We start from the raw sequence: 12,844 nt of genomic DNA, 5'->3' as shown, positions 1-12,844 counted from the left end.
AGGAGTGGCAGCCCTCTTCCCAAAATGGAAGGTTCCATGCTAGACCTGTTTTGCCAGAGTTTCTGTTCCAGCGCTGCATCATTATGTGCTGCAATTGGTTGGACAAGCGTTGCAACAAAGTGTTCTAGCCACCTGACGACGGACATGTGAACCAGTTTTCAGGTGAATGGTTACATATACATCACTGTACACTGGATTGCTTTTCTGGGGGTAAAGCAAAAACTATCTACAGGTCTTGGCACTGAAGACATTTTAAGAGCATTCAGCGGCATACAGCAATAGCCATGTTTGCCATGGAGAAGTCACACACAGCAGCAAAGATCTTGGAGGATTTTAATAGCAAGGTGTCTGAATGGTTGCGACCCAGAGGTCTTCAAGTTGGATTTAATGCCACGGACAGTGACAGTAACATAGTTAAGACCATGGCAGATGGTGGCTATTTCAGATCCTGTCTTTGGCGCATTGCATCAACCTGGTTCTTGAAGGCTTTCTTTAAAAAAATGACATAGTCAGCGACATACTGACCACCCGCACACACATCTGCACTAATTTCAGCCATTTTTTAAACCCTGGAAACAGTTGCGGATTATTCAGCATTATAATAGAGTACCAGAGAAAGCCCTGATACAGGAGGTGCTAAAATGTTGGAACTCAACCTATTATATGTTGCAACGTCTGTTTGAGTAGTACAGTATAAACGGATCAATTACTTTATCATTGAAAGAGGAGCTGAGGCATTTGGGAGAGCTATGACCATGGATGCAGACAAAGAGGGCCTAGTAAAATTTGCCCTCTTTTGAGGTTTTCACGTGGGAAGTTAGCAAGCAGGACAGTACAATGGACCAAGCTATCCCGTTATTGCATCTGGTACAAAAGCAGCTAAAGAAGGTGTCGGAAAGGTTTAAATTTGCGGGTCCGAACGAAAACCCAGAAGCGCATGCCTTGGTTACTAGCCAAAGCAAGCTATCGCTTGACTTGTAATGCAAGGCTGTAAAATGACACCATCTCGCCCAAAGAGTTAGTTTGTGTACCTGCCTATGTGTATCTAGGTTTTTTTAAGGCAAAATGGGCAATGGCATTCATCCACTAATGATTAATATAGTTCAATTGCAGGGGGTGATGGAGAAAGGGTAACCATATACTTAATGACATACACCTTTTTTAGCAGATTTCAAAAACAGGCTACACTAAAAGACAGCAGTGCAAACTCAAACACTAAAATAAACATTTGATTGAGGCAGAAATAAAGTAAAACAAATGACCCTCTTTTATTTTTACAAACAGAACACCCACCCTTTCCACCCACAACAGACACACCCCTCTCCCTAAACAAATAGCCATGTTCCCAAAAAGTCCAACGAAAAGTACAAGTAACTATCAAATCCCATCCCACCTCCCTCCCCACCCAGAACAAGCGTCCTTCCCACCAAAACAAAAAATGAAAACAGGGTCCAAAGAGGGCACGTCCAGGTTCAGACTAGAATAGGGTCCGGATATAATTGAGGGCTGCCTCAATGCAGGCCACCCAGCGGTCCAGTTGTGCAAAGGTGTTGTGGGATGCTGTGTTGGAATATGCGGTCCCGGGCCTGGTGTGAGGATGGGGAAGCAGTGGTGGAACTGGGATGGTTTAGCTGCCGACTGCGATGGTGTTGCAGCTCCGCTGGGAGGCTGGAGGTGCTGGAAGATGGCTGGAGGAGCTAGGGGCCAGAGGCCAGAAGTGTTGCCTCAGCCTCCTCCTCCTGGAGAGCTACCAGCCACCAATATTCATTTCTCATGCCCTCCAGCCTCTGCTGCCGGAGCCGTGCTACTATCTCCTAGCTGGTTGGATGATGATGTCCGCGAGGAGTAGCTATAGCACGAAAGACAAAAGGAAAATGATGAATTATAAACCGTGGTCTGTTCAAGCAATTTTCTGAAAAATTACAGTGGCACAGTAGCAGTAAATTGCTGGTCCCTTAGGGCCATTGGAATTTTATGTGGCTGATTATTTACAATGAGTTACAGGGCCATTTTTTAGCCATACATGACCCACTGAGGTTGAGTTGATGTCTAAATGTCAAAGGGGTAAAATCTGAACTGGCATGAATCCATTATGAAAGCCATGATATATACATAAATATTATATTATACATAAATGTGGCACATGCCAAAAGGGATTGAAATTCTTTTTGGGTGGCCGTGGACAGAACTTTGGAAAAAAAACTAAAGGACTGAAGTACTAGGAGGTGACAGAGTAGGCACTGCGGCAGAAGGGAAACACTTTTTTAAGCTTGATATCTTTGTAAATGCTGCATTAACTGAAGCAGATGCACACATTGCAAATAAAACACTATTTTGCACTGCCACACCCCAGTTACGTACTCTTTGTAGCATTGATGACTAACTGGGAGAGAGGTATGAACATGATGGGTGGGAGGATACATATCAGTCTTGCTTCAACTACAGGGATATAAGGGAGAAGACAGAAAATTAAAATACCTACACTTTGAACCATAACTTTGAGAACCATGCAAGCGAATTAGGTGAATAGTAGACACGTCTCTCTCTACAACAGCTCAAGAGCTCCCTTAAGTCTTCTTGATCCAAGCAATTATACACTCATCTTTTTATTCATCTAATCTATTTACCCTTTGATACCCACCATTCGGTTTAAGCTTATACTCTCTCATCCAGTCTTTCATTATTCAAATCCATCCATCCATATTTATCCACTCGTCCATCAATAGACTCACCTATCCAGTATCCACCCTTTCAAACACCCTGCTTTCACCTATCCACCCGGCAATTACTCATGTGTCATTCATTACCATCCACCCATTCCTCACCCGAGCATACTCATTCACCCTTCCTTCACCCACTGAGGCATTCCTTTACCCCTTTCCCCCGTTCATCTATCTTCACCCACCCATGCATCTCCTATCATTCACCTAAGAATCTTTCTTTTCCTTTCACCCACATATCCTTTCACTCATAAACCATATATTTCTTTTAGCCATCAAGCCTTTGCTTTTCCATCAAGCCATCATTTTTAGCTTCCATTCAATCATTATGATGAGCTTTTGTCTGCTGATTTGCAGAGAGAAGAGGCCATTTAGATTACTATCTCAATAGATCATTACAGTTCTATCGTCTTCTATCATTCACTATAGGAATTTTATTGGTTGTTAGAAAAGAAAGGTAGACAAATCATCAACCGCAAACATCTTGTAATGGAGGGGCAGAGCTCAGGTAAGTCACTGAAGCACAATAAAGGGGCAGGATTCTTTGGTTAATCTTGGAAACCTATGATGAAGTCTTGGTTAGCAAATGCAATGTGCGTGAGCAAGGCAAAACTAACCTTCAAAAACATGTGTAGAAAAGCTGACTTGGGCATGCAATCTTGTCAGCAGGGTACCTGTCCTAAAAATCTGTCCTCTTAAAATTAAGTACCAGTCTGCAAGATAAATATGGGGAGAAGGGAAAGCGAAGCTTAGGAAATAGTAACAAAACAGAAGAAAGCTAATACAGACTGCAGACAGGAGGAAGTCAGGTACAGAAGAAACATGTAAATAAATAGATAAATGCAGGGATAACAAGAATTCAACAAAGCTTACATAGAACGAACATACATACAAAAAAGTAGACAGGCCTATGAAAACTAAGAAACATTATTTGAAATGAGGATAGGTAAAAAGTAGCAACATAAAAATAATATAACAGGAAGACTTACTGGGGCCAGTTGATCCACCAGCATCTGCACTGGTGGTGGCACTGCAAGTACTGGCACCGTCTCCTGCTGGACCCATGGATTCCGTTGGCCTCTTCTTACCCATGGGTGCTGAGGTAAGAAATAATGAAGATAAAAATAAAAGATTAGTGGTACAGTTAATTTCCCCAAATATATGTTTTGACATGCGGGAGCAAATACAGTAATGTTGTACTTTTCTATATCAGATTGCCTGTTATGATGGACTTAACTCAAGTTGACCTATTACTATTACTTTCCTAACTCCTACTCCAAATTTCCTAAGCTACAAGCCATATTATTATTTACAAACTTCTAATGCAGGGCAGCGCTGCAAGTTTTCTTGCAGCCCTTCCTTGTGTCAGAAGGAGAGGGCAGGAATGTACTGAATCAACAATAGATATGGCACATTCCTGTCCTCTTTTTGCCCCACATTGGTGCATAATGGTCTGCCACGCACTAATGCAGCACCCCGCACCATGGTGCAAGGGTGCCTGCATTGAGGGGGTGATTATTTTCGTCCAGGAAGGGACACCTCCTGCAAAAAAACAATTGCAACAGAAGTTTTCCAGTGTCCACCCATGGCACGAGGAGACTTGCGTTGTGGAACAACAACACACACAACACTAAATAAAAAGAAATAACTTTTACTCACCAAGCCCCAACACATCGAATCTCAGCAGGTCAAACAGTCCTGTTCGCGGTCAATGATGTTCGCCCAGTGGTGCATCAACTGATGCTGCGGTCCTCCCTGGTACTCCCTAAGTGGCCAGTGTTAGTAATGGGGTCTTTGACTGCCAGTCAGGTTACCCGCGCCCGAGCAAGGACCCTCACTTTAGTCAGTGTAAAGGAGAATCACCCTCAGTTAATCCCCGCTCATCCCCTTGGCAGCTTGGTACAAGTAGGCAGGCTTAACTTCAGAGTCTAGGTGTAAAGTATTTGTATCACTTCACACAGTAATTCAGTGAAAACAGTACAAAATGACACAACGCAGGTTTAGAACAATAGGTAATATTTATCTAAACAAAACAAGACCAAAACGACAAAAATCCACAATACACAAGTCAAGTTATGAATTAAAAAGCAAAAAGAGTCTTCAATCCTTAGAAGGCAGTGCTCACACTGTTAGCGTGAAAAAGTACCTGGGTTGCATCAAAATAACACCGCACGGGCGAGTGTGCATTGGAAAAGGCCAGCGAAGTGTAGATTTCGCACTCGCAAGCGAGACCGAGCGCCGTTCCTTCTCCAGTCGGGTCGGCGTGTGTCATTTTTCCGCTCCACTGGGGAGCGATGCGTCGACCCGGTCAGGCACCTCGGGTCCAGGCAGGCTTTGCATTGTTTTTCCGCGCCCAGAGAGGTTTGCGCTGAAAATCCTACTGCACAGTATCAGCAAAACCACGCAATGTGGGTTGTGATGTTATCAGCCTCTGGCAGTGGGTTGTTGCGCATCCTTTCTCCAACTGCATGCGTTGACCTTCCAGCCACGATGCAGGTGGAGCGTAGATTTCAGCCGCGAAGCCTGCGGCGCATCGTTTCTCAGCTGTGTCTCAGAAAGTGCGTCAAAACTTTCCTTGTACAACGGTCTGCGCGTGGATTTTCAGTCTTGGTCTGCCAGCTTCACCTTTCGAGGGCCCAGGAACTGGACAGGACACCACTTGGCAGGGCAGGAGTTTCAGCAGAGAGTCCAGGTGCTGGCAGGGGAAGTCTTTGATGGCCCTGAGACTTCAACAACAGGAGGCAAGCTCAGGGCAAGCCCTTCGAGATTTCTTCACAAGCAGGAATGCACATTAAAGTCCAGTCTTTGTCCCCTAGCACAGACAGAAGCAGCAACTGCAGGATAGCTCCACAAAGCACAGTCACAAGCAGGGCAGCACTTCTCTTCAGCTCTTCAATCATAACATTTATAAAGCGCGCTACTCACCCGCTAGGGTCTCAAGGCACTCTTCAGCTCTTTAGCTCTTCTCTGGGCCGAGGTTCCTCTTGATTTCCAGAAGTGATCTAATCTTTCAGGGGCTTGGGTGCTCTTCTTATACCCACTTTGGCCTTTGGAGTAGGCCTACTTCAAAGTAAAGTCTCTCTTGTTTGGGAGATCCTGCCTTGCCTAGACCAGGCCCCAGACACACACGAGGGGGTTGGAGACTTTATTGTGTGATGACAGGCACAGCCCTTTCAGGTGTAAGTGACCACTCCTCTCCTCCCTCCTAGCACAGATGGCTCATCAGGATGTACAGGCTTCACCCCACCTTTGTGTCACTGTCTAGAGAGAGGTGCAAACAGCCCAACTGTCAAACTAACCCAGACAGGGAATTCACAAACAGGTAGAGTCACAGAATGGTTTAAGCAAGAACATGCTTACTTTCTAAAAGTGGCATTTTCAAACACAAAATCTCAAAACCAACTTTACTAAAAGATGTATTTATAAATTGTGAGTTCAGAAACCCCAAACTCCACATGTCCATCCGATCCCAAAGGGAATCTATACTTTAATCATATTTAAAGGTAACCCTCATGTTAACCTATGAGAGAGATAGGCCTTGCAACAGTGAAAAACGAATTGGGCAGTACTTCACTGTCAGTACATATAAAACACATTAGTATATATCCTACCTTAAACATGCACTGCACCCTGCCCAAGGGGCTACCTACGGCCTTCCTTAAGGGTGTCTTGCATGTGAGAAAAGGGAAGGTTTAGGCCTGGCAAGTGGGCACACTTGCCAAGTCGAACTCGCAATTTAAAACTCGACACTCAGACACTGCATTGGCAGGTCTGAGACATGATTGCAGGGCTACTAATGTGGGTGGCACAACCAGTGCTGCAGGCCCACTAGTAGCATTTGATTTACAGGCCCTGGGCACCTCTAGTGCACTGTACTAGGGACTTACCAGTAAATCAAATATGCCAATCATGGAAATCCAATTACACATACATTTTACATAGGAACACTTGCACTTTAGCACTGGATAGCAGTGGTAAAGTGCCCAGAGTAAGAAAAACCCCAAAAACAGCAAAAACAGAGTCCAGCACACATCACACACCTGGGAAACAGAGGCAAAAAGTTAGGGGAGATCACGCCAAGGATGCCAAGTCAAAGAGCCAGGGTATGCCCAGACATGGGTACCTTGCTCACTGTGCCACTGGATTCACCTAGCCTGGCTGATGAGGGATGATATCCTGAAACTGGTCCCAGGATGCTTGTTTCTGGTCTAGGGAGGACCTTGCCTGGCAGTTTGGACTTGACTGTTCCATCGGGGAGCAGGGTCAGGTCTGATTTGCATATGGCTGGGTCCAAACTGGGGGAGCAAAAAACAATGGATTTATCCCAGATCTGTGACTGGGGTTGAGTGTTTGAAAGGTTTCAGCACTCTATCCATCATCCTTTTGTGTTGCTAGAGTACATGATTGTGGCTAGATTTATTAGGAACTTTTCAGATATTGACACAAATGACCTGCAAGATAATTCTGGTGCTGATGAAGGAAATAATTTGCCTGTTGATATTAAAGGTTGGCTAGTGATATTAATTTATTTGTTGATGTATTTTAGACAAAGCCAGAACAAGTGTTGGCAAAGCCAATAAGTCCTGCCTATGTCATTTTGTTTTACCCATGCTGTACACCAGTGTGGCTGTTGTTCAGCAAGGCTAAATGTTAGTGATGCAGAGTGGGGTGAGTGGGGTAGATGGAGACGGGTAGACTGGGGTAGAGTGGAATAGGGTAGATTGGGGGAGAGTGGAGTGGAGTAGATAGGAGAAGAGTTGAGTGGGGGCAGGGTGGGGTGGGGTAGAATGGAGTCAGGGAATTGAGTTCATTAGCATGGTAGATTGGAGTGGGGTAGATTGAAGTTGGGTAGATTGGGGTGGAGTGGGTTGGGTAGATTGGGGTGGTGTGGGGTAGATTGGGGTAGAGAAGATTGTGGTTGATCAGAGTGGGGTAGATTTGAGTGGAGTACGGTAGATTGTAGTGGGAATTATTGGAGTAGATTGGAGTGGGGTAGATTGGGGAAGAGTGGAGTGCCGTGGGTTGGGGTAGATTGGCTTGGGGTGGGTAGATTGGAATGTGTAGATTGGAGTGGAATAGATTGGATTAGGCTTGGGTAGATTGGACTGGAGTGATGTAGGGTGGAAAGTGGTAGATGGGAGTGGGATAAGTAGATTGGAGTGGCTGGATTCGGGAGAAGTGGGTTGGATTGGACTAGGAGTGGGGTTGATTTGAGGGACATGTGTTAGTATGGAGAGAAGTGGAGTGGGGAAGATTGGGTAAAATTGAATGGATTGTTGTAGATTGGGTAGAGTAGAGTGAAGTAGATTGGGTGGATTGGAGTGGGGTAGATTGGGATGGAGTGAAGTGGGGTAGATTAGAGTGCTGTGGAGTGGAGTTGGATAGATTTAAGTGGAGTTGAGATTGGAGTGGAATGAGATATATTGGTGAAGAGTGTAGTGTTGTGGGGTAGATTAAGGTGGAATGGGGTAGGTTGGATGGATTAGAGCAGGGCAGATTGGAATGAAGTGTGGTGGATTGGTTTGATATAGACTGAAGAGGGATGCTTGGAGTGAGTTAGCTTGGAGTGGGGTAAACTGAAGTGGAGCGGGGTATATTGAGTGGAGAGTGTCAGATTGGGATTGGGTAGAGTAGGGTGGAGTGAAGTGGGGTGGGGTAGATAGCAGCAGGGTGTGGTGTAGTTGGGTGAAGTGGGTACAATTGGGTAGAGTAGATTGGAGTGGGGTAGATTGGGGTGGGGTAGATTAGGATGGTGGAGATTGGGCTGGCATACATTGGAGTAGGATATATCAGGGTGTTGTAGGGAGGGGTAGATTGGACTTGGTAGATTGGAGTGGAGTGGGGTAGATTTCAGTTGAGTGGGATGGGATAGATTGGAGAGTGGGATTGATTGAAGTGGATTGGGGTAGATTTGACTGAGATAGATAGGAGTGGGGTCAATTGGAGTTGGGTAGTTTGGGGTGGAATTGTGTAAAGTAGATTGGACCGGGGTGGGTTGGGGTGGAGTGAGTTAGATTGGACTGAAATGGGATGGATTTGAGTATCGTGTGGTAGATTAGAGTGAAGTGGAGTGAGGTTGATTGAGTAGAGTGGAATGGAGTATGGTAGAGTGAGGTAGAGTGGAGTGGGGTAGAATGGGTGTATTGAGGTGGGTAGATTGGAGTGGAGTGGAGTGAAGGGAGACAGATTGGAGTGGGATAGACTGGAGTGAAGTGTAGTGGGGTAGATTAGGGTGGGGTTGAATGGGCTAAAGTGGGTGAATTAGAGAAGGGTAAATTGGATTGGAGTGGGATCGAGTGGAGTGGGGTTTATTGAAGTGGGGTAGATTGGTGAGAGATGATTGGAGTGGGTTAGTTTGGAATATGGTAGAGTGGAGTGGAGTGGGGAAGATTGGAGTGAAGTAGGGTGGAATGGAGTGTGGTAGATTGGGATGGGGTAGGTTGCAGTGGGTGGAGTGGGGTGAAGTGGTGTAGATTGGGGTAGAATGGAGTTGAGTGGGATAGACTGGAGCGAAGCAGATAGGGGTAGATTGGGGTGGGGTGATGGAGTGGAATAGATTGAAGTGAAGTGGATTGGGTAGATTGGAGTGGAGGGGTGGGATAGATTTGTGTGAAGTGTGGTAGATTGGAGTGAAGTGGAGTGGGGTGGATTTAGGTAGAGTGGAGTGTGATGGAGCGAAGTGGGGTAGATTGGAGTTGAGTGGAGTGTGATAGATTAAAGTGGAGTATATTGTAGTGGAGTGGGGTATAATTCAGTGGAGTGGGGTTCAATAGACTGGAGAGGAGTTGGATAGATTTCAGTGGAGTTCAGAGTGGAGTGGGGTATATTGGAATGAAGTGGGGTAAACTGGACTGGGGTAGATTGGAGTGGAGGGATGTAGATTAGAGTGGATTTGGGTTGATTTGAGTGGATTTGGGAAGATTGGAGTTGAGTTGGTTATATTGGAGTTAATTGGAGTGGAGTGAATTGGAGTTGATTGGAGTGGGGTTGATTCGAGTGAATTGGAGTGGAGTGGGGTAGACAGGAGCAGGGTGGAGTGCAGTAGAATGGGGCAGAGTGGGATGGGGTTGATTTTAAACTGGAGTGAAGTAGTTTGGCTTGGAGTGAGGTAGATTGAAGTGAAGTAGGGCAGAGTGGGATACAGTGAAGTGGAGTGGGGTAAACAGGAGTAAGGTAGATTGCAGTGGATGTGGGTAGACTGGATTGCAGTTGAGTGGATTTGGGTAGATTTGGTTGGAGTTGAGTAGATTGGATTAGAGTGGGGTAGATTGGGTTATAGTGTAGTAGGTTGGGTTAGGGTACGATAGACTGGGGTAGATTGAAGTGGTGTGGGTAGATTGAGATTTGGTGTGTGTGGAGTGGGGTGGGGTGGAAAGATTGGGGTGGATTAGATTGGAGTGGAGTTGGGTAGACTTGAGTGCAGTGAGGTAGATTGGAGTGATTGTAGCGAAGTGGAGTGAGGTGGGGTGGATTGGGGTACATTGGAGAGGAATGGAATACATTGGAGTAGGGTAGAGTGGAGTGGGGTAAGTAGTGTGGAGTAGAGGGGCCTAGAGTGGAGTAGTGTGTTGTGTCATTGAGTGAGTGGCGTAGATTGGAGTGGCATGGACTCAAGTGCATGGCATGTCGCAGAGTTCCTTAGAGTGGAGGGGCATCGAGTGGCGAGGCATATCATAGAGCGGAGTGGTATAGAATGGAGTGGGGTGGCATAGATTGGAAGTGTATAGAGTGGAGTGGCGTACTGTGGAGTATGCATAGTGTGGTAGCACACTGCCTTTGCAAAAACACATTTAAATTGAAATGACCATTACATTTGCTCTGAACTACGGTTTTACTGGTCACAAATGATCATTTCTGCAAATTACATGCCCCTTTGTATTGATGTGTTTTGATCATATTCAAATATTTGTTTCCTCCACACTTCAAAATTACAAAAAAAAGTGTGCTTAATTCATACTAATTCTGATATATTCTTAAACATCAGCATGGTTCATTTTTTTGTATGCTAGAAAAAAAAGAAGATCCTTTCTCGTCTTACAGTGGTACTCAGCAGGATTGTCATAAATATTCTATCACTTTGAAGTCAGAGAAACACCAAGCTCCCTGGAAGAGAGAGCCTAACATTTGACCTCTGTCTTTGAATGCACAGCAAATTTGAAAAGATAAGACCAAGATTTTTAGGCCTGCTTACAGAAAGTTAGTTTGTCGAAGAACACAACAAACAAGGTTTGGGCAACAGGAGGGGTGCACTCAAGCTGGACAGCTTAAACAAATAATGCCAGCAAATAGAAAGCCAGAAAATATGACTTACAGACTACAAAGCCAATAGTAAGCAACAGGCAAAATGCATTCCTAAGTAAATTTTCGGAATATCCCTAAAATGACTTTAGCGAACCAGACCTGTCTGGTGGGCAATGAAAAAAGGGCCTTTTTGCGAGTTGTACAACGATGATGAGGCGATAATATGGCTGGAATCACTAATTTCAGTGTCCTCCTAAATCTGGGCAATCAGAGGTTGTTTTCTTCCTGGAACAGAGAATAACCATCTTTGCCCATAATTGTTGGGTCAATAACCACAGATACTCTTATATTCTAGGTACTTTTTTGCTCATATTTGCCACCTGCTCATAGCCGATTGTAACCCGTGGGAGGGGAACCACAGCGCTTTGCTATGTAGGGGCAAGGAGAAGAAGGGCACCTGGGCAGGGATGGCTCTAGAGCTGTGGGGATAGTATAGCACACTACCATGTGCTGCTGGATTTGGAAAGGTGGGGCTATGATGCACATGTGATTTCAGACTGCAAGGGTCAACTGGTAGCTTGACACGGTGCATTTCCGTGCCCAGTAAAATTGGGCCACGTATAGAGCATCTATTAATTTTAGGTGCAGACACAATGCCCAGTCAGAATCAGCCTTGGTGGTATCTCCTGGGAATACCACTTCAGTCAACTCTAATTAAAGAAAAAAAAATCTTCGATGTTTTTGTATGAGGGGTGTGAATTTTTTTTATTATGTAATCAAAGATCCCAATAATTAGTCTTTACATAGTTTATAGAATTTCCTGCATTTTCTAAGTCTAGATCTGATGTAGTTTTTCCAAGTAAACTGACAATATTTCTCTACAAATTTTGCTAAGCCGTTTGCATAGTAACTTTCAAATTTGATGGGTTTCAGTATCTTTTTTTACTCAAAACGGCTGGAAGAGGAATACATGTCTTCAATTTAACAATGGCTAGTTGCAGAAAACTCTACAAGCTATGCTCAGTTATTATATTACTCACAAAAAAATCCAGGAAGATGACATGAGAAAAACTTTCTTACCGTAAAATGAATCCTCATGTCTACTTTGGACGGGAGTGGGCAATTTATGCCAAAAAAATATGTTTAAATGCAGAACAATCCTTCTTGCGTAATTCTGCATAATCTCACTGAATTTTGGGAATAATTCCACTTGTTTGGGCTACATAGAATAATGTGAGTTATACCCACCCCTCTTATTATTATTATTATTATTATTATTTTAGTATTATTATTAATGGCTTCCATAAGAAGACTTTGTCATTTACATCATATTCTAAAACTCTTAACTCACTGCTATGATGTAGCAACAGTTCATAACAAAACATGTTACCCACTGTTGCCAGGTCTTCCAGGCACGGGTGACAAGGCTCTCTGAGAGCTTGTCAGTGCAGCGCTGCTTGTCTGCGTTTACTGAAAGCAGAAAGTACAGCACAAAAGGAGGAAGGAAGACAGGTAAATGGTGGGGTTGGTTATAAATGATAGGTAAGTTATTTTTCCCATTTGGGATAAGAGAGAGAGGCTATGTTATGTATGGCAACTCATTACTCCTCTACCCCTGCATAGCAGCTGAAAACAGGGCAGACGATTTTAGGGGCCACATTTAACATAAAATCATAGATGGCCAAAAAGTGAATTATGGGTATGTTTTTTACCTTGGTGTCCTGACTGACATCATAGACAACTCAAGCGTCTCTCTTTTTTAGTCTGTTTGGTGAAAAACATCCTTGCAGTTCACTTCTATAATTCTATATGTGATTATTCTTATTATTATTAGTAGTAGTAGTAGTAACATTTACTATTATTATCATTATTATTATTATTGT

This window comes from Pleurodeles waltl, chromosome 5 (assembly GCF_031143425.1).
Source record: "Pleurodeles waltl isolate 20211129_DDA chromosome 5, aPleWal1.hap1.20221129, whole genome shotgun sequence".
Classification (NCBI taxonomy): Eukaryota; Metazoa; Chordata; class Amphibia; order Caudata; family Salamandridae; genus Pleurodeles; species Pleurodeles waltl.
The sequence above is the reverse complement of the archived record's forward strand: the minus strand, read 5'-3'. Positions refer to the sequence as shown.